A 22,353-nucleotide genomic window follows, 5' to 3' on the forward strand; every position below is an offset into this window, starting at 1 on the left:
TGGTAATTACCAGGATCATTACTAAAGGGGTCTCGAAATTTTTTGCATTGCTAATTATTTTGGAATGGTATTTTAATAATTGGTTACCTTTAAAAAAACAATAAATTTGAAAAATATATGAGATTCGAGTAGTCAAATTTAGTGGTGTCCTATACAATTCAAATTAATAACCTAAAATCCGTAAAATATTATGAGGTCATTCAGCTAAATTTAGTGGTGTATATACAATTTAAAGGGTATTTTTTTTGCTTAAATTTTATAAATCACTGGTCTCCGTGATCCCATAGACCATAACCTAGAGTCGCCCTTGTGTGAGGCTCAAAACGCGTGAGTAGTAAGTTTTGTTTGAGATCGACTAGAGATCACATCTTCTCGTGCTAAACTTGATTCAACTTGTAAGAACTCAAAATCGAGTAGCTTATTAATACAATGCATAAATTACTAAACGAATGAGAGTCAATACAAAACTTATATTAAATATGCAATAATACAAAGTTTATTAACTGAAAGAGTATATAGTACAATGTTTAGTTTGAACTTTGAATCTCAAGAGTATAACCAACAAAATAAAGATAGAGAATGAAACACTGCCTAAACACAAAAACTAGCAACAAACCACACAACTACAAAACAAACACATTTACTAAACAAACCAAACTAAACAACACGACTGTAACCAAGTACGCTCGGTCACCAAAGGCGAACCGAGAGAATACCCACAAATCACAATGAAATTTATGAATTACATTTAACACAAATTCTAAACCTCAATCCTTAAATCTTAAATCCATCACTGTCACTACAAGAATGCATAAGTGAATCATAAACCAACAAAAAAAAGTTAGACATAATGAAAAATGCAATTAGTTAACACATTAACTAGCAACAAACCACTAAATTACAAAACGGATCGACAACTAACCATATCATATAACAAGCCTATAACAAAGGGTGTGTGTCCACAACAAGTCAAGCGATACACCGACAAACCACAACGAAAGAGAGACCGATTCTCTTTTTTACAACAAGAGCCACCACCCCCACCGTCACTAAACACAACTCATAAACAATTAATCATAGGGTGTATTTGTTTGCCTCTTAATAGAATGGTTCAGCGCTAAATGCTGAAGCATTCAGCATTCAACGTGTTTGTTTCTAACCTATGAATGACATATGGTGCTGAATGGTTCAGAGTTCAGTGCTGAACCATTCAGAGCTGAAATGTTCTCTTAACCATTAAGAGCCTAAATTTTTTGTAATATTCCCCTCAAATCATATTCTGAACACTAAACCAACAAGTATATTGAATTTTTTTTATTCATGTTACACGTTAATAAGTTAATTTTACTCGGTTCATATCGTTCATTATAAATGATTATAAAATAACTTATTTTTTTTATGAACAAACATTATTTAGAGGTTTTAAATCATTCAGATTCTGAACCATTTAACGTTAAATCATTCAGTTTTATTAAACACACCCTAAGAATATAATACGTGTTCATATGGCTAGTAGAAGGAACAAATCTTTTATTGTACGATAATCAACTAATCAATTAATTAGTGAAATCTACCCTTTTACCTACTACATTTCTACATTTTCTCCTATGAAAATAAAGTCATAATTAATAATTAATAATTAATAATTACTACTATACTATAATCATATGATTTTGCTCAAATCAATCGTGGCCATTTAAATAAGTTAAATCATACTGTATGAAACTTTTTTTAAAAAATTTCCTCCAAAATTTTCATTCATTTGCATCCAAATTTTTTAAAATTCATTCTTGAACCGTCTCTCATTTTCTTCCAATGTACCCTAAAAAACTTACCTCCCATTTTCTTTAACCCAACTTCCATCGTCTCTCCGTGAAATACTTCAACCATAAATTTTACCTTTAGATCGATGATTCTCCACAATTCGCCAGTTCGATTTGATAATTGAATATGGGTTTTGGGCGTCGATCTGGTATTAGGGTTCAAATATGTAAAAAAACTCTACAACACAAACAAATTTATTTAGGGAGATAGATATTTCCAAATTGTATTTTGATAGATCCACTCATATTTACTAACTTATCCATTTGCACAAATCTCTTGCTAGTATCTACTTGAGGGTATTACTTGAACATTCCACACAATTGTAGTGGATCTATTTTCCCATTTAGAATACCTAAATATTTTAAAGATCGGATGCAATACGTAGCCTTCTTCTTGAGAATCCCTACAAAGCAAATTGATTGATATTCAATTTCATACTCACCGATTAAGTTCTTAAGGTACCCATCTAGTATTGTTTACATACATATATATATATATATATATATATATATATATATATATATATATATATATATATATATATATATATATATATCAATTGATTAATAATTGAGTTTAAATGGTGCCTCGTATCCTCTACTCTCACAAGTAACACGTTTTTGTGATGTTTTTAATATTATGAAATTGCGTACCTTATGTCAATTTATTTTTTTAGATTTTTGTTTCTAATTGATGGGTTTTCGCAGATGGGGATTCACCCGTGATTCAGAATGTATCAAGGAGTGCCCATAACAGGTTATCACCAGGTAAAGAATTTGACTGTGATATAATTAATTTTAAGCGTATAATAATACAGTATTGTTTAACATTTATAGTTGTGATTTTTGAAGGTCTGACGTCGGCTACTCTCCTAACCCACATACAGATAAGTATCGAATTTGGTTAAATCATTCACTTCCTTTTCATACTTTGTCTTGGAGTACTCATTACAATTTTTGGTTAAATGAGCTTGGATCCTACAGTAGGTAGCTTTTCTACTTATTTGTTGCTTTAGAGATACATAAAAGCATGAATGTGTTTATTCAGCTAGCTGGTTGTGTTAAAATGCAAAAATCTGCATTCTGCATTAATTCTCAAACAAGTTCCACCATAGGGAAAAAAATGTCACACTTTTTGTTTACTTATCACTATCAAGTATTAATTTTGTATGTTCAGGCGAGCAGTTTGTTCAGAAGTGACACATTATCAACGTATGTTAATGAATGTAAATGTTTGTTGAAAACTGAATTCTGATTAGGTCAGAGACAATGTTTTTCTAAAAGAGGATGGGTGAGGAGCATGGATCCAACTATGATTGTTGGGGTTATACGGATTGGTGTGAGGTAGATGTTCAAATGGACACTAAAAAGAGAAAATCGCTTAGGCCATTTGGTTTATTTAATACAATTCATGATGTTATTGGTGTGTCTATTGCTTGGCCTTGTACGTTTATCTCGGTATGTCCTTGTTACACTTGTAATACCGAGTAATTAAGATTTAAGATTAAAATTTATAACGTGCACCTATATGCTTATTCATGGATGGTTTATTTATAGGTGGTATGTGAGGATTAACGAAGATAGATGCCAACCCAAGACGTTATGGGTAATAAGATCATTTGAACTTGTTACTACAATGATAGAGGCTACCAGTGTAGCTATTGCGTGGCCAACTTCTTTACTCTCGGTATGCCATTGTTAAATTGTTGATGTAATTCATTTAATAACTTTGGAAGCTTATGCTTATACATTAATTATCTGTTTGTCGGTTGTGACACTGGATTAAGATTGCATGATTATAGGGGACATATGCTTGATGATGTTGCTGCTCTTTTAAAAAAAAAAAAAATGTTCGATTACTTTTCTGTTGGATGTTTTTTTAAGTGTGTCACTTATTTATCCTTTATTCAGTTTGCAACAAGCCGTTTGACATAGTAGCAAGAGGATGAGTTTTGAGTTTAGATCCAAAAGAGGTGGTGGTAGGGAAAGAGATTGGTACAAGATACTGTTCGGTTAATCCTCAGGTGGCAATTCAAAAAGACGAAGAGCTGGTTAGGCCGTATGGACATATGGACACAATTATTGAAGCTATATGCACGCCTATTGCATGGCCAAGAAATTTTGTCGAGGTATGACCTTCTTAAAGTGTACTTTTGTAATTATAAGTTATATTAACGCGAAGGTTTAAAACTAACATATGAATTTTTTTTTACTTATTATTTTTTTTTTGTAGGTAGTACCTCTTGATTAAGAAAATTGCTTCATGATCGATCTACTCGTTCTTGGTATTCATGTGTTTACTTCTTTATTATTATCGCCAAATGTTACTAGACTTTAATATTTGATTTTTGTAACTATGTTTACTTCCAGATGAAACATATATGAGATTCTGAGTTTGCTATTAAATAAAAATCAGTTGTTGGATGTCAATTTCATTTATAGAATTTGTTTGTTTTATTTATAATTTTAATATCATGCCCATGATTATTTTATTCTTATCATGACCATTATAGCTGAATTCCGCGACCCTAAAAATCGGTTTCATAATTTTACTTTGAGATTTAAGGACCCTTTTAAAAGTTCCTAATATATGTTATATGTTTTTAGGACTTTTTTAATGGATCCTAATATATGTTTTAGGATCTATTTATAATGTAAATAATTAATAATTATATTATAGGACTCTAAAAAAGGTCTCATCATCTTAGTTAGGATATTAGGACCTTCATTAACAATGAAAGGAATGAAATTAATCAATTTAATACATGAAAAATGAAATGATTAAAACTTAGATATTATTATTAATGAATTTTCTAAATCTTTTATTTTTTTAATTATTACCTTATTATAAAATTAAGTAGAAAATAAGGAAAAATGTTTTTTTTAGTTGTAAATGATTAAATTAAGAGATTTTAGTGTCCTCATTTATGACTCAAGGAGTCACTTTTATATTATATATAGATAACCGTAACTATTTTATACTCCATAACATTATTTATAACATAATCTAAACAAAACTATCTACTTTAACATGTTATTGACAGGTTACTTCGTGAAAAAAATGCTTTGCAGGTGCAAAATAAGCTTGAAGATTATTTTTGAAAAAACTTATGTATTTGGTTTAAATGATACGGTAAATTTGTTTGTAACGATTTTTTGTGGTTTACATCATTTTTCGATATAATACTTTGGTATGATGCGTGAATGGAGTTTTTGTTGTAATTATTTAGTTATGGAGTAAGTCTCCTTAACGTTAAATCATGGCTCCGCCTATGCTTTGATTGGAAATGGATCTTCTGGCGTTCTAACTTTCAAGATCGAAAATCGATCGGACAAGGAAATAAGGCGCGAGATCATAGACGGTAAAATGCAAAAGCGGGTCCTTTAGGAGGTTAATGACGATTTGCTAATTTTTTGTTTGTTTTATTCTTGCTATTCGTGATTCGTTTTAGCTCATTATAGTTTTTTTTTTGTGTGTTTGCTTTTATATACGTAGAGGCTCCGGTTTGTTACACTGATAAACCCGTGAATATTATTGATAACATAGGACGCTATTTATAGAGTACAAACCCTAACCATCTTAACCCTAAAGAACCCTAAGTCCATAATACATATTGGACTTGGGCCTAATATATTATCTAACACTCCCCCGCAGTCCGAACGGCGAAATCGCGAAAGTTCGGACTGGAGCAGAACAATAAACATTAAATTAAAGAAATAAAATAAACTCTATTTTTTTTCTCTCATTTGTTGCATCGAATAGCCTGATATTCGTTGATAGAGTTGCAGATTTCTTGACGGCTTCTTCTTTTCCGTAGCGTTTTTTTTTTTCTTTTACGCCGTGGCTTGCTTTGCCTAAAGGTTGAGCAGGACTTGGGCATAGAACTTTTGTCGACGATAACAGTCATCTTTAACGCTGCAAAAGAGTGTTTTTTTTATATTCCTCTTTTTTTCGGGGTTTGGAACCTAGTCAAGCTAGGCGGTTCATCCCCACGCCGATTATTGAAGAGATAAAAACTAATAAACAATAAAATAATTATTATTTATTGAATAATTAACATTAACAAAAGATTAAAGAAAGATAGCAGGTGGCTACATAGATTCATGCGGTCATGTGATTTAGTAACGCTTATGCTCTCGTATGATTCACATACTCGTATTGGAATATACATATATATTTTGAATAAGAAAGGCAATGGCTGCTGACTTTTTTTAAGAACCGAATACAAAAATAAAAATTGAAAGAAGAAAGATGCGGCTATGGGATAGAATAGTTAGGTTTACTTTTGATGGGACGGCCGAGACAGCGGCTCGTGGTGGCCGACTAAGTTTCGGGATCAAACCCGCTCTTGATACCATGTTATATGATGAAAACCCGTGAGTGTAACTTTATTATAATGCGATATATATAGGCTACATAAACCCTAGAGGCTACACTAAAACCCTTACGGACCCAAGCCCACAATCGGTCTTGGGCCTAACCTAATCTGTCTAACACGGTTATAGATGCTTTTAGTTTGTTCGTAGCTTTTTAGATATGAGCCTCTTCTGTCTCTTTTGTATTCCTCGGTTTGTTGATATTTACTTTTTGAAAACGGCTTTGTTTCTATATACCTGAGTATTCGTAATTCTAGAAAGGGAAAAAAAAACACTAGTAATTTTTATCAATAATGTTTCTTTGTTCTGTACGTTTGACAGGATTTTCTGTATTAAACGTGCTTGTATAACTTGGACCAAAACTAGAAACTTGGCTTTTCTGAAAAAAAATAAAAAATAAATAAAAAATAAAAATAAAAAAAAATTAGAAACTTGTTCACTACATTGATGGTCTAATTGACACTTGTCATTGTATTATAAAATGGTGCTCTAAATACATTAAAAAAAAGTCAATGTTGAGTACGGAATAATTATTACGAGTAGTCAATTTATTTAATATATAGTCATATGGTTTCCATAAAAAAGATAAACCATCAATTTGAAACGTAAATCGTTAAAAAAGAAATCTGTATACACGTATTTGATCTACGGACTACAATATCGACCACGTATTAGATGATCCAAATTGGGATGCATATGCATGTTTTTGTAGTTTATGCGCTCTTGCCTTATATGCGGAAGCTAAAATTAAGTATAAAGTTATATTTTTACTAACTTTATAACTTTCAGTATATAAAAAAAATTATAATTTTATATTATATATATATATTAAAATATTCAAATTAATCCAACTTTTAATTTGAGATTCAAGGGACCAGACAATCACATATGTTTGATAAAAAAAAAAATTTCTAAACAAATTTTTTTTTCAAAAATTTTTTTTCCTTTCAATTTTTTTTTAAATAACATGTGATTGGATTTAACATGCAGTGAATCACATGTGATTCTGCATGTCAATCATATGTAATTGTAAAACTCAATCACATGTGATTCTGCTTGTCAAATCCAATCACATGTGATTGAAAAAAAAAACATGTTTTGAAAAAATAAAATTTGAAATTTGTTTTTTTTCAATCACATGTAATGGGATTTCACATGTAATTTGGATTTTTTACATCACATGTGATTGAGTTTGTTGAATTTCAAGAAAATTGTTGAATTTAAGATATTAGAACTCATACTAATAAATAAGATGAGATTTTGTGTCATTTGGATATTTAACAAATTGCCGTCTGTTTCAAAAGACGCCGTTTTAATTCCCAAAGCATGAGCATCACGTGATGCTGTGTAACATAAGCTTTTATTTTATCTTTGTTACTATATTAACTATTAGACAAAAATGATAAATAGTCTTAGGGGCAGTTTCGTCTTTTTACCTATTTTACTGTAGCACGGAATCACTGCAGCCGTTAGCACTGTAGCAACGGAATCACTGTAGCAATGGTATTGTAGCAATTTTTTTCGGTTCGTTTACTGTAGCATTTTTTTTCTTTCTCTTTCTTTAAATTTTTCTCTAGTTATAACAATTTTTTATTTTTTTTTTGGTTTCCTTTATATTTTTCTCCACAAAATAACGACTTAATTACGTTAAATTTTTAAAAGTTAACAATTCAATAGCGAAACGCGGAGATGCATGTATATTGTTAATTTAAAATAACATTTAAATCTTTGATGGGTTATAGCTTTTAGTTCGACTCTAGTTGCCCTTCAATGACGTCATCGTTAGCCACGAAATAATTTTACAAACTAAACGCAATAAAATACATTGAAAACCGAAACTCCGGCGCGAAACGAGGGTTCCACAACTAGTTTTATACTAATTGCTAATATTTTTTTTAGTGTTAATTTTGAATATTTTATAACAGGTTTACAATTTTTTTGTATATTTTTAACGATGACCGTATTAAATATTATTAACGTACTTAAATAGCACATAACGATTATTACTATCGTTAAACATTTATTCTATTTTCAAGCATTTTAAACTACTAATTATGTAGGTTCATTTGGTTAACTTATTGAAATTTAATTTATGCGAATGTGTTAGGTTAAAATGATTTTTTTTCATTTTGTTAATCACAATAAGGGTAAATATTCAACCATAAATATATAGTTTTCTATTATGATAACCCTCCCGCACACAGCAACGCTCGTTAACCTTGCACTCGTTCCAACCAATATAAAGTTCAAAGTAAAAACAGCATAAGATCATAAAATGACTAAGCATCCCTATCACGTATAAATATTAGGTCATTCATTTAAGTTAGATCATGTAATCATGTATTGTTAGAACATACATGTTCCTTTTTGCTTTTATTTTATACCACTAAAATATATAAAATAAGTATATAAGAGCAAACAAAACTTGAGGACTACACCTTTCTAACTTTTTCTATCAGTCATTTCATAAAAAAGTACAATATTTATAATAGTGCGATAGACCTACAGTTACTAGAAAAACATAAAATTGTTAATAACAAGCATGTGGTCAATCGAGCGTTGCCGCGACCACCTGCCTGTATCATGATGGTACTGGAATCCTTTCACGACTACAAAACAATACACTATGAACACTAAAATTATATGAAGACTAAAATACGATTATCATATCTACTATTATATTAGTCTCCAATGGTACTTTACAAAATGTTTACATAACAATATAAACCAAAAAACATAGAAACAAAAAATATGTAACTGAATGCAAACTCTTTGGTAAATAAGGTTAAAAAAATAGTTGACATCTTATAGTTTTGTTCTATCAGCTGACTCCGTACGTCCATCCATCCTGTTGCTTCAAGCTACAAATCTTATCGTCAAACGCGTTATATGTTAACAAAAGTAATTATTCAACTATTTATGAAAGGCAGCCACCGGTGAAGAACAAAAAGGAACAACCATCATAAATTATAAACTAACATTAAACATACAACAAAAATGGTATATATTAAAGAACATCAACCAAGGCGTAGCTTCGGAAATGAATGTCCCGTACCGACATATAGCTAACTCCAAATATAACAGCGCTACTATCAAATTACTGATCGTAAGTAGCTGCAAATGTAGGGACACACAATGCTTTTGCTTAACAAATTAAAAATGTAATATTAACACATAGCTAACTTAGACAAAAGATGTTAATATTAAGTTGGCCACAAATGAAATACGAACAGTTCTTATTATCAATTCACACTTATATATTTATCATGTATGTGGTATGCATTATATGTTCTTATTATATCAATTCTCACTTGTCCTATTTATCATGTGAAGAGTACTATACATATCCATTTGCACATATAATGCATACCATGTCCTACTCGTTGAATTCCACTTATGTATAACCTGATCAAGAAAAGCAACAAATTTTATTAAGGAATTATATCAAACGTGCTGTATAAATTTATAAGATTAAAACCTATATGATATTACCAACTAAATTAAAATGCCCTACTAATATGGCCATATAAACGGAACAGACCCTAAAAAATATATGGTCACAAAAAGATCATGTTGCACAATATAAAAGAGTATACAAACACGATACACAACATGTACTGCTTTGAATTGACAAAAAATGGTGTATACCTTCAAGCTGAGGACGGGAAGACACCTTGCAACCTCGGATAACAGGCGCTGACTTTCACCCGTGGTGGTGCCCAGTATGTCTTTGGGCGAAACGGAACAGCAGCTGTTTGTTAGACCTTTAGATATCAGAAAACAAAGCTATTAAAAAAGATACCAAAAGTATACAAAACAATCACATTTCGTGCAGACAACGCACGGGTATAAAATGAATGAAATTCATAGCACAACGCAAGTCATGACCACCAACGTACACAAACACATAAAAAACACAACTACACTCAAAATTATCTGAATGATTTATAATATCCATTCAAAGTGACCAAAACTCTACAAAATCCAAAGCATCAATGATCAATGATAAAACATGAGAATAACTTAATAACTATACTTGTTGAAATCATTCCCATTTACCAAATAGTTGCTTGTTATTTAGTTATAGCCCGTTGCTCTTAGAAAAATGGGTTGAAATAGCCATGTAAATAAAATAGTACTAACACATACCATTATGAGGGTTCTTGTGATGTTATTCCAAGGATACTACATTATATATAAACATGTAAAATAAATTTCAAACAGAACGAACTTTGTAGTTTATACCTCAGCAATAGCTTGTTGACACGATTTGGTCTCCACACGCCTTAGCCTCCACGACCTTAACAGATTAACACCTCAAATACCTCCACATGATGCACCTCACCCGCCCTAAGAACCCTAATAACCTCCCCATGGTAAACATTCACAGCCAGAGCAAATTAAGCCCCAAAAACCTCCTCATGCTCCATGGTGCACCTCAACAGCCTTCACACACCTCAGCCTCCAAAACCTTAGAAAAATGATGTAGATACTTGGCAGATAGTAAAGTAAAACCACATTAAGATGGAATCGTACATATCATCAATATCAATAACCACACTTTGCTAAGTTAAAAATCAAAATTGTTGATCAAATTATTATAAAAAATTGCATAGCACAGACTTACAAATTAGCACTTTTTTTAAATTATCATAAGATAAAATATTACAGTAGTAGTAATTAAAATTAAAAGTGAAAGGAAAAAAGTGTTAACCAATTATTTTCACTGCTAGTATAAGCAAAGTTTGAAGATTTACAGCTCAGAGTTACCGCCCTTCCGTTTTTGACCACCGATGCTCTGTTCTGCTCTACTCTGTCACCGACGATTACTCTGAATTGAAAAGGGTAAAGGAAATTAAACTCTAATATTTGGGTGTGGTGGTTGCGACGGAGTGGATAGCAAGAGACGAACACGACGGTGGTTACGCGGGGGATGACGGCGGCGAAGAATACCACCTGAGACCTAGGCGATGGTGGTTGTGGCGGTGACACTGACGTCGAGAATTACTCAATTAAATACATGAAAATTGACTCTTTTTCAATTGCTATATGTGAATCTTCAAAATTTAGACTCAATAGATTCACCATAAGTAAAAATTCTGAAGCAACCACTTTACCTAACTCCAGGACAACCCTTAACAGCAAAAATAAAAAATAAAGATAAAAACTTGCAAAGCAAAATATAAACAGTATAAAAATTTTTTGTTTTATGCATATACTAACAATATAAAACTAATTTTAACTGATCAATAACTCGTGATAAAAGTTATTATCAAATAAAGACGCTCCTAATTAAGACTCCTAATTATTCGAAAAATTAATCAGGTGATCAATCGAACTACAAAGGATAATCATCAAAACCTAATTACCTGACGACGAAGCTTGGTGATGGAGAAGCTTCTGGGATGATCTGATGGAGTAAATAAGTAGGGTGGTGCAATATTATAAATTAGAAGATGAAAGCGGGAAGAGAGGTGACGGTGTAGCGTCAAGGCCTCAAGGGAAGTCGGAGCAGATGGGAAGAAGATTCAGGAATTGTGGGGAAAATAACCTTTTTTGGTTATAAAATTGGCAGATGTAGTTGACTGGAATTAAAATGCCTAGTTACTGTTGAGGAGATACTGTTGCGGAACAGTCCAAAAAATTGGCAGATGTAGTTGACTGGAATTAAAATGCCTAGTTACTGTTGAGGAGATACTGTTGCGGAACAGTGCTTAAAATTTGCTCAAATGTAATATGTATAATTTGGTACTATCCCATTGTGCACGTACGCCCTACACGTTCAACCACATCAAATGCTAACAAACTTTATCTCTAATATTTTTCCTTAAATGTCGGTCACCATACTCACCAACAATTCCACTTGCTTTGCTCCTTATTTCGTCAGCTAAAAATGTCATCAAACACCTAAAATGCTTATTAAACAATCAACATTTAATTATAATAGATAATATTGGTTAGCTTTTATATTTTCTCGTACTCAATTCAAAATAATTAATTAAACCAATTTAAAATAATTTATTAATATTAAAATCCTAAAATGATGATATCATTATTAGGCTAATTCATTTGTTAAGAAAAAATTAAAAAAAAAAAAAAATCTATACATGGTGGGTGATGTCATTAATCTAAATAATTTTAAATTAAAATTAAATCTTATTAATTAATTATTATTATTAAATCTTATTAATAATTATTTTAATTATTAAAATTAAATTATTTGTGCGTGTGTGTGTGATATTCTCAAAATATTAGTTGTCAATTATTCGTCAATTATTCGTCAAAACTAATTAAGAATTTATTATAAGTAAAACTTAATATGTCGAAAATATATAAAAATTTCTACCTAAACAACTGAATGAGGTGAGATAAAAAAAATTAATATTCCTTTTGCAAAATAGTGTCTATAAATAATGTGCATGAACTAGTTGTGGAGCCCTCGCTTCGCGCCGGGGGCTCCGTTTTAAATGCGAGTTAAAAAAAAGTATTGATCTATTTTGTAGAAAAGAATTTTTTTCGACATCTAACATTGAAGGGTTGTTTCTTTTGTGAAAGTTGCTTCTTTTAGCGTTCGGGTTTTATTTTAAAAAAAAAAAAGTTAGTAAAGTGGGGGTTCGATTTGTATTTTAATAAAAGTTAGGGGGTTAAGTTTGTGAAAATTGGAAAGAATATACGTATAAAGTAGGGGTTCGATTTGTATTTTAATAAAAGTTAGGGGGTTAAGTGTGTAAAAATTGGAAAAAGGAATAGTACTATTCATAAGCTTTTGTCTATTTGCTTATTTTAGCGTTCGGGTTTTATTTTAAAAAAAAGTTAGTAAAGAGGGGGTTCGATTTGTATTTTAATAAAAGTTGGGGGGTTAAGTTTGTAAAAATTGGAAAGAATATATGTATAAAGTGAGGGTTTGATTTGTATTTTAATAAAAGTTAGGGGGTTAAGTGTGTGAAAATTGTAAAAATGAATAGTACTATTCATAAGTTTTTGTCTATTAGTTGTACTAGTGTTCGAACCCTCGCTTCGCGCCGGGGGTTCGGTTTTTAATGTATTTTATTGCGTTTAGTTTGTAAATTTTTTTTGTGGCTAACGATGATGTTGAAACGCAACTCGAGTCGAACTAAGGTATAACCCGTGAAAGATTTAAATGTTATTTAAAATTAACAATATATGTGCGTCTCCGCGTTTCGCTATGGAGTTGTCGACTTTTAAAAATTTAACGGGGAATTAACGTGTATGAAAAGTACCTCAAATATTTAGCGTTTTTTAAAAAGCGCCCGTTTTGCGTATAGCTAGTGACATCGTGTTCCTAAAATTATTTCGAGTTTAACGATGGTGGTGGAAAAATTTAACTCGTTGCGAGTGCGAAGATATGGCCCGTTGAATATTTTGGTGTAGTTTGTTTAAGATTTTTTATGAGAATGGTTAATTATCATTTACCCCCTGTTTGGGGGGGTGAATTTGATTTTTTGGATAAAGTGTGGAGTGTTTTGTGGCTGAATTTGCAAAAAAAAAAAAAAAAAAAAAAAAAAAAAAAAAAAGTCGAAAATACCCCCGGATACTATTCATGGCCCGTTGAATATTTGGGTGTAGTGTGTTTAAGTTTTTTTTTATGAGAATGGTTAATTGACACTTTACTCCCTGTTTGGGGGGGTGAATTTGATTTTTTGGATCAAGTGTGAGGTGGTATGTGGTTGAATTTGCAAAAAAAAAAAAAAAAGAAGATAAAGAGTCAAAAATACCCCCGGATACTATTCATGTCCCCTATGTCTTTTAGAATATAGGTATAATATAATATAATATAATATAATAGTAATAATAACCCCACTATTTTAGTAGTTGATCTTATCTCCGTAAGTAATTAGGATAATATTATAATGAAATTTGAATTTTAATTCGAATAAAAAGAATATATAATATGGTTACATGATATTTGAGCTTAAAATCATACAATACAATTAGAAATGTATATAAAAACCTATTATTAACGATAGGTTTTAAAACAACTTTTTATGAACTTAAGTTAAGTGTTTTATCGATTATTTATTAATTAAAGTTAAAATGGTTTACCGGACGAGCTCAAGTTAAAAGTCATGTTTAGTGCTAACAATTATCTCCCTCAAAAAATTGGTATCTTTGTTTGGAGGCCCTACGTGGTAGAATCCCGGTTAGAGAAGAACTTGATAAACGTGGAATAGAATTAGATAGTATATTGTGTCCGATGTGTAACGACTTCATTGAATCGGTGGACCATATACTCATATCATGCAAAGTGGCAAAAGATATTTGGAAGGCCATCTATAATTGGTGGGGAACACGTCCTCCCAATCTGGGCAGCCTACCAGATATGTTCTCGGGTTCGGGACGGGGAAACTTATCGGGAGAAGACAAAAGGATTTGGCAATCAATTGAGTGGGTAACGGGTTACTACATTTGAAAAAATAGGAATCAAAAGGTATTTCGGGGTGAATCATGGGCGTACTCGAAGGTGGTAAGTGACATCCAAGTGAAAACGTTTGAATGGATCACAAACCGTTCAAGACATAAAGCGGCCGATTGGTTACAATGGCTCACTAAGTCCAAGCTCTTTGTGTTTTCCACGCAACAACAATTGTGATCCAGGATGAACTCTCTACTAGTTTAGTTTAGTTTCTGTGAATATTTAGAAAGTGTACATATTACCTCATGTGTCATATTGATTCGTGTTGTAAGCCTACATGGCTATCAATATGAGAATTCATCGTGTAAAGTTTGTATAGTTTCATTATTAATATAAAGTTGGCTTTAAAAAAAAAAAGAGTTATTTTTATAATTCCTACAAACTCTCATCATCTGGATTTAGATTTATGTATAATTAAATAGGAAAATGATTTTTATATTTAGCTTTTATGTCTACAAACCCTCCTAACAAATATAGGGTATAAAATTGATAAGCGTCTTATCTTTAAAATATCTACTAATTATTAATCCTTCCGGCCCAAATCTATTATCTTCAAAAAAAAAAAAAAAAACATAATTTAAGAACTTTTTTATGTGATCATGTTTGGTGTTTATCGATTGTTTGTCAATTGAAGTTAAAATGATTTCAACGGATCGGCTCATAATCTACGCGTTATTATTTAGTATTAATGTATTCACTACAATATTAACTGTGATGGCCCCGTCAAGTACCCTTAACGGCTCCGTCACTTGGTCCCACAGCTTGATCGAACTCTATATGAATTTATTAAACCACATTGCATTCTTTAACCAAAAAGTTTTCCAAAAAGGAAAGTTACTCAAAATAAGTAGTTCTAAACAACTCAACTTATTAAATAACCAAAGTTGACCCAAACATGTCAACAAAAACCCACAAGTTTAATTAACCAAAAGAATGTAAAGTTTTAAATGTTTATCAAAATCTGCCCAATGAATGCAGACCCTCTAACACAGCGGAAGCTCAACAAATCAAGTGCCTGTGAAAACATGCGAGTAAACTATCAACAAAAATGTTGAGTGAATTATAGGTTTAAATAAACGAATAAACTTTAGACCACAAGATTTAAAAATGTTAGAAAACATTAAACTATTATTCCATTATCTATGAGTCACCTGGTAACCACTTAACCATTTCCATACCCTTACCAAACACAATATATACATTGAACAGGTGTATCTTCAAATAAATACGAAGTACTAATACATTTCGATTATAAATTGCTAGCGTGACTAGCTCGAAATGGGGCTGTCAAGCCCGATATATCTATCCATAGGATTCGCGTTCACCAGTAGAAATCAGTGATTACAGTTACCAGACTAAGGAATATTTTCTTTCAACTCATAATAAATAATTTAAATTTAATTGCCACTTGTGTCTAAACGTAAATAAAATGCATGTAATCACATTCCAAAAATACTTTAAAATAGTATAACGGGACTATAACTCACCTTAACGTAAACGAAGTAATAACACAGAAACGTGAACCGCAGGAAGTAAGTGATCAAGAATGATCACAACGCGGACCTATAAATAAAGCAGGTCGATATAAATAACTAACTTAGGCCAAGTCTTAGTATGATAGCTATAGTTATTGTTGCAAGTAGACATAGAACAACACTCAGTATGCTTCGGTTTGATCAGAACAGCGTAAGGACACGTACTTTCTATTTTTAGAAAGTTTCTATTTTTAGCAGGTTTTCATTTTTGAAAAGTTTCTATTTTAGGAAAGTTTCTATTTTTAGAAAGTTTCTATTTTTAGAAAGTTTCCATATTTAGAAAGTTGCTATTTTTGGAAAGTTTATAACTTAGAAAAGTTTCCTTAATTAGAAAGTCAACAAAAGTCAACTGAAAGTCAAAGTCAACCAAAAGTCAACTCAAAAGTCATCCTTGGTCAAACATAGTCAACATTAATTTTTAAAGTATAAGTTATAATAATAATATAAGTTATAATGTTATTTAAAGTCATATATGTGTAATTATGTCATAACATAAGTATAATTAAATTAAAATAAATTATTAAAGTTAACATAAGTTTAAATGATATAATTAATATAACATAAGTATTTAATTAATTAATTAAATATTAATCATAATATAAGTATTATTAATTAATAATAAATTTTTAATCATATAATAAGTATTATTAATTAATAATGAATTATTAATCATATCATAAGTATTTAATTATAATTATTAAACCATAAGTATTTAATAATTAAATTATAATTAAATAATAACTAAGCCTTATAATAATTAAATAATTAATTAATATTTATTATAAGTCTTATAATAATAATCCCATATCATAAGTTTAATACTTATCATAAGTATTTTCCATTAATAATAAAAGTATTAATCATAAGTTTAATTAAATCATAAAGTAATTAATAAATGATATAATAAATATATATATATATCATAAGTCTTAAACTAAATTAATTACTTTTATATCATAAGTAATTTAATAATAATGAAAATCATTATTTATATCATAAGTTAAATGTTATAATCATAAGTTTTAATTAAAACGTTCGCCGGGCCATAACTTGAGCCTCGGGTGTCGGTTTTTGACGAGTCTTATATATATATCCTCGTCTAACCAAACTACCCGACACATTAGTGAACTCGAGAACACCCTAAGAACAGCCCCCAAGTCGTGACCAACTGCCATAATTCAACTTGAGACTTTAATCCGATCAAAAACAAGTTTTAGTCATAACGGGTGATCCGTAGCTCGGATTTCGATGACCCGAACATGAAAGTTCATCCAATCATCAATCCTAACACACTAGTACACCCTAGAGACTCCAAAAATGATCACAAAGTCGGACCAAACCTGAACACATTCGTTTTTACATTTTAATTTCATGAAAACACTATTTTAATCATAACTTGAGTTCCGAGAATCGAAATAACAAGAATCCGGAGTCTAAAATCAATGTATTGATGAGAGGAACACATCTAGACCCTTTATTTTAACAAAAACATAGTTATGTTCACTGAAATGGTCGATTAGTCTGCTGTCCACAATCAATCAAACCGAAAACATGCGATAACGAGTGATTCTATGCATACAATCAATAAAACAACAACATACAAGCACTATACTATCATATTAAACATCAAAAAATAGAAAAATAATGTAAAAATAAAAAATTTATGGTTAGGGTTTAAACCCTAAACAATAATTAAGTAATATGAATGCGTAGAGAAGAACGAGAGGAATCCGGATGCGTGAATGATTCAATGATCCAAGCTAAAATTGTTGATGAAATGATGATAATGGTGGGTTGTTGGGCGACATCCACAAGAGAGGAGAGGAGAGGGATGAGAGCAATTTAGGTTTAGGGAAGTTTAATGAAAATGAAATGTAATGTTGAAGTGTAATTGCAAAAATAAAAAAAAATCAAGGTTCTCCCCCCTCTACAAGGGGTTCGGCTGAATATGGCATGGGGTGGGCCCCATAGTGGCCAACTTCTTGATTTGGATAATTGCTTTTAGCCCGAACGCCCGATCGAAGCCCGAAACGCGAAAACGCTATTACGCGACTGATTATTCGGAGAGATAACAAATACACGACAAATAAAATATATAAACATTACATATAATCATATGACATCAAAATATCATATTTAACATAATTTGGATTTAAAAATCCCAAAATTTTGACCGTTGGTTTGAAAATTGAAAAGATTCGCCGGATAGAAATCCACGACACGTAGAACGTACAACTTTAAATATGAATACAAATATTCACATAACACATAATAATTAATATATTATTACAAAAATAATAATATAGGTCATAGAAATGACGTGGCATGAATAACAATTAACGGACGTTAAATAAAAAAGGTAATAGATAACAGAAAAAGTAGGGTCGTGACAGTACCTTCCCGTTATGGAAATTTCATCCCGAAATTTAAGCAGGTGTAGAGGTTAACTCGTCATCTGGGAACAAATGCGGGTACTTCTGCCTCATCTAATCTTCACATTCTCAAGTGAACTCGGGACCGCGTCTGGCATTCCATCTCACTCGGACGATAGGAATTCTACTCTGCTTGAGTGTCTTAACCTCTCGATCCATAATTTCAACAGGTTCCTCAATAAAATGGAGTTATTTATCAACATGAAGTTCATCAAGAGAAATGGTTTCATCGGCCTCGGCCAAACACTTCTTCAAATTTGACACATGGAAAACGTCATGAACGGCACTAAGTTCTTGTGGCAATTTCAAACGATATGCCACGGGTCCAACCCTCTCTGTAATCTCAAAAGGTCCAACAAAACGAGGATTCAACTTTCCTCTTTTACCAAAACGTACCACACCTTTCCAAGGTGATACCTTCAACATGACATGGTCACCAACTTGAAATTCTGTATCCTTTCTTCTAACGTCGGCGTAACTCTTTTGCCGACTCTTGGTGGTTCTCAATCTTTCTTTAATCTGTACGATCTTCTCAGTAGTCTCGTGAATAATCTCTGGGCCTGTGAGTTGAGCATCCCCAACCTCATTCCAACAGATAGGAGACCTACATTTTCTACCATACAGAGCTTCAAACGGTGCGGTTTTAATACTTGCATGATAGCTGTTATTATAAGAAAACTCAGAAAACGGCAAATATCTATCCCACCCATTACCAAAATCAATAACGCACGCTCGTAACATGTCTTCAAACGTTTGAATGGTCCTTTAACTCTGACCATCCGACTGTGGATGATAAGCGGTGCTCATATCCAATTTAGTTCCCAAAGATTCCTGTAAGGATTGCCAAAACCTCGATGTAAATCGACTGTCTCGGTCTGAAATAATAGATACAGGAACACCATGTCTTGAAACAATTTCCTTCAAGTACAAACGAGTAAGCTTCTCCATCGAATCGGTTTCCTTAATCGACAAGAAATGAGCTGACTTTGTGAGTCGGTTAACAATCACCCAAATGGTATTATAACCACCCACAACTCTCGGTAACTTCGTAATAAAATCTATCGTAATACCTTCCCACTTCCACTCGGGAATCTTAGGTTGCACCAAAAGTCCAGACGGTTTCTGATGTTCAGCTTTAACCTAAGCACATGTCAAACACTTAGCCACATAAGTAGCCACATCAGTTTTCAAATTAGACCACTAATATAGCTCCTTAAAATCATGATACATCTTTCCTGAACCAGGATGAATAGAGTACCTAGACTTATGAGCTTCGTCTAAAACAAGTTGTCGCAGATCACCAAATTCCGGAACCCAAAGGCGTCCCGCAAAATACCGTGTACCATCTGCTCGTACCTCAAATTTCTTAACAATGCCTCTGACCTTCTCTTTTACAAAATTCTCCTCCTTCAAGGCTTCTTGTTGTGCCTCAAGAATCTGCCTTGCGAGGTTTGTTCGAATGGTGTGACGATCGGTCCAAATCCATATGGACGAACACGTCATTCATTGATTTCATTGCGAGGTATTTGACCTCTATGATACGTTTTGTAAACATTGCATTCTTTTGAAAAGGCACACCATAAATGAATATTTAAATCAAAGGTTTTCGACATCTAATGATTTCTACATATAGACAATCACCATAAATAATAGTTTACAACAGTACTTCCATTGACCATGCAGTCAAAATAAGATACATGGTGATGATTTGGTGAATGCAACGTTTCCTTGAAAAATATGTCATGCAAGACTCCATGCACATAGCTTGTCTAACATCTAAGCAAACAGCGGAAGACTTCTAGGAAACCTGAGAATAAACATGCTAACAAGTGTCAACACAAAGGTTGGTGAGTTCATAGTTTTAGTGTTTCGTATAATCTGTATATAAAAGTGGATCACAAGATTTCAGTTGTTTCATCCAGAAACGTTTATCAAAATATTCTACGAAATTGAGCACCCTGGTAACTAAACTTTAACGTATATATAATTTGTACCCTTTGTATAATCATCTTAATAATACACGCAAACCAACGTGTACGCTTCTCAAATAGCATACGTCCGTTAAAAGGCTAGTGCTCTAGCTCGGACGGGGATATCAAGCCCTATGGATCCATATACTACTACTCGCGCCCACCAGTTCTTATAACTGGCAGTTACTAGTTACCAAAGCTAAGGGATTTTCGGTTCAAACTCAGTGTAGAATTTAGTATGTACTTGTATCCATTGCGTTTAAAATAAAGTGCATGTATTCTCAGCCCAAAAATATAGATTGCAAAAGCAATTAAAAAGGGAGCAAATGAAACTCACGCATATAAATATTGTATATCGGTTAATAAAGCATTTGCATGTATTCTCAGCCCAAAAATGTAGAGAGTAAAAGGGATCATATGAAACTCACACAAAATTAGTTTTAGTATTTGTATCCATTTAGTAAAACAGTTTATAAAACTGCGCATGTATTCTCAGCCCAAAAATATAATTTGAAAAAGGGATCATATGAAACTCACAGTTTAATATTGATATACAATATTGCAGGAAAGCACGTAGACGCATCGGAGATGATAAACACGAGGTTTGATTCACAAAAATACCCCCGAACATTACCCATAATTTCCTTGGCAATAACCCATATTTTCCTTAGCTCTAGCTCGCTCGGAAACTCGTTTTGAAAATTACTTGGACATCACTCCGTCGTAATATTTTTTTGTACATTATTATTTTTGTATCGCAAAAATAATAACACTAATAATAATAAAAAAAATAATAAGATTAATAATAATCTTATTAATAATAATAATAATAATAATAATAATAATAATAATAATAATAAATAATAAATAATATTACGGAGTATATATATATTTGTGTATGTGTGTGATTTAAATCGAGCGAAAACACTGAAATTTATAGATGTGGCCTGAAATCTGGAGTCATGCGACTCGCATGGAAATGGCCTTCTGGCCATGCGACTCGCATGAGGACCAGGGACAGCTCACATTGTTTTGGCTCCTAGCTTGTCGACATAATATAAAATAAATATAAATATAATATATATAATTTAAATTAATTAATTATATATTATATTAAATTCACGTGCATAGTTGACTTGTAATTTTTGTTCCGATAAGTCGTACGTTGTCACTCGACTTATGTCCCGGTTCCGGTTTTTCGAACGCCCTTTCGTACGCTGAGAAAACTTGTACTTTACGTTTCGTGAATCGTACCTTTGTCAAAATATAGTCTTAAATCATCCATAAAATATACCACTGTAGCAAAGTTACTGTAGCAATTCAATGTAGCAAAGTCAATTTCACTGTAGCAAATAGTGATTTTCAAAAACACTGTAGCATTTTGGGTACTGTAGCAATTTGAAATGTTACTATCGTTTACTAAATAACTTGAAATTATATATATGTATATATCTTTTTAATATATATAAATCAGTTTTTTTAAATACACATTGGAAGTTATTTATAAATAAATTTTAATAATAAATATTTCAACTTATCATATATATTCAAATAGATATTTAAACCAATAAGTTTAATGTACGGTATCAAATAATTAATACATTGTTACCTTTTCAAGTTATAGTATATATGTATCTATTTACATATAATTGTTCGCGAATCGTCGAAAACAACCGAAAGGTATTTAAATATATAAAAGTAGTTCAAAAATTTTGAGATTCAGTTTTACAGACTTTGCTTATCGTGTCGAAAATGTTAATCATACAAAGATTAAGTTTAAAT

General features: G+C 31.6%; 2 long non-coding RNA genes across 6 annotated transcripts; one reads left to right on the plus strand and one right to left on the minus strand.

The window, feature by feature from the left end:
* The first annotated feature begins 1,774 nt into the window (after positions 1-1,774).
* On the plus strand, positions 1,775-4,245 carry LOC139866971 (uncharacterized). Its single transcript, XR_011765695.1, has 6 exons — positions 1,775-2,282; positions 2,532-2,591; positions 2,676-3,281; positions 3,381-3,510; positions 3,735-3,952; positions 4,057-4,245. It is a non-coding gene; the product is annotated as an uncharacterized lncRNA (long non-coding RNA).
* A 4,892-nt stretch (positions 4,246-9,137) lies between these two features.
* LOC139866882 (uncharacterized) lies at positions 9,138-11,745 on the minus strand. Of its 5 annotated transcripts, none has more exons than XR_011765664.1 (4): positions 11,570-11,745; positions 10,958-11,031; positions 10,446-10,671; positions 9,138-9,964 (listed from the first exon to the last, which is right to left on the minus strand). It is a non-coding gene; the product is annotated as an uncharacterized lncRNA (long non-coding RNA). The 5 variants fall into 5 exon arrangements; XR_011765661.1 differs by having other exon boundaries at positions 10,915-11,031; XR_011765662.1 differs by having other exon boundaries at positions 10,446-10,692; positions 10,915-11,031.
* Between the last annotated feature and the right edge of the window lie 10,608 nt (positions 11,746-22,353).

The sequence above is a fragment of the Rutidosis leptorrhynchoides genome, chromosome 9 (assembly GCF_046630445.1).
Source record: "Rutidosis leptorrhynchoides isolate AG116_Rl617_1_P2 chromosome 9, CSIRO_AGI_Rlap_v1, whole genome shotgun sequence".
Classification (NCBI taxonomy): domain Eukaryota; kingdom Viridiplantae; phylum Streptophyta; class Magnoliopsida; order Asterales; family Asteraceae; genus Rutidosis; species Rutidosis leptorrhynchoides.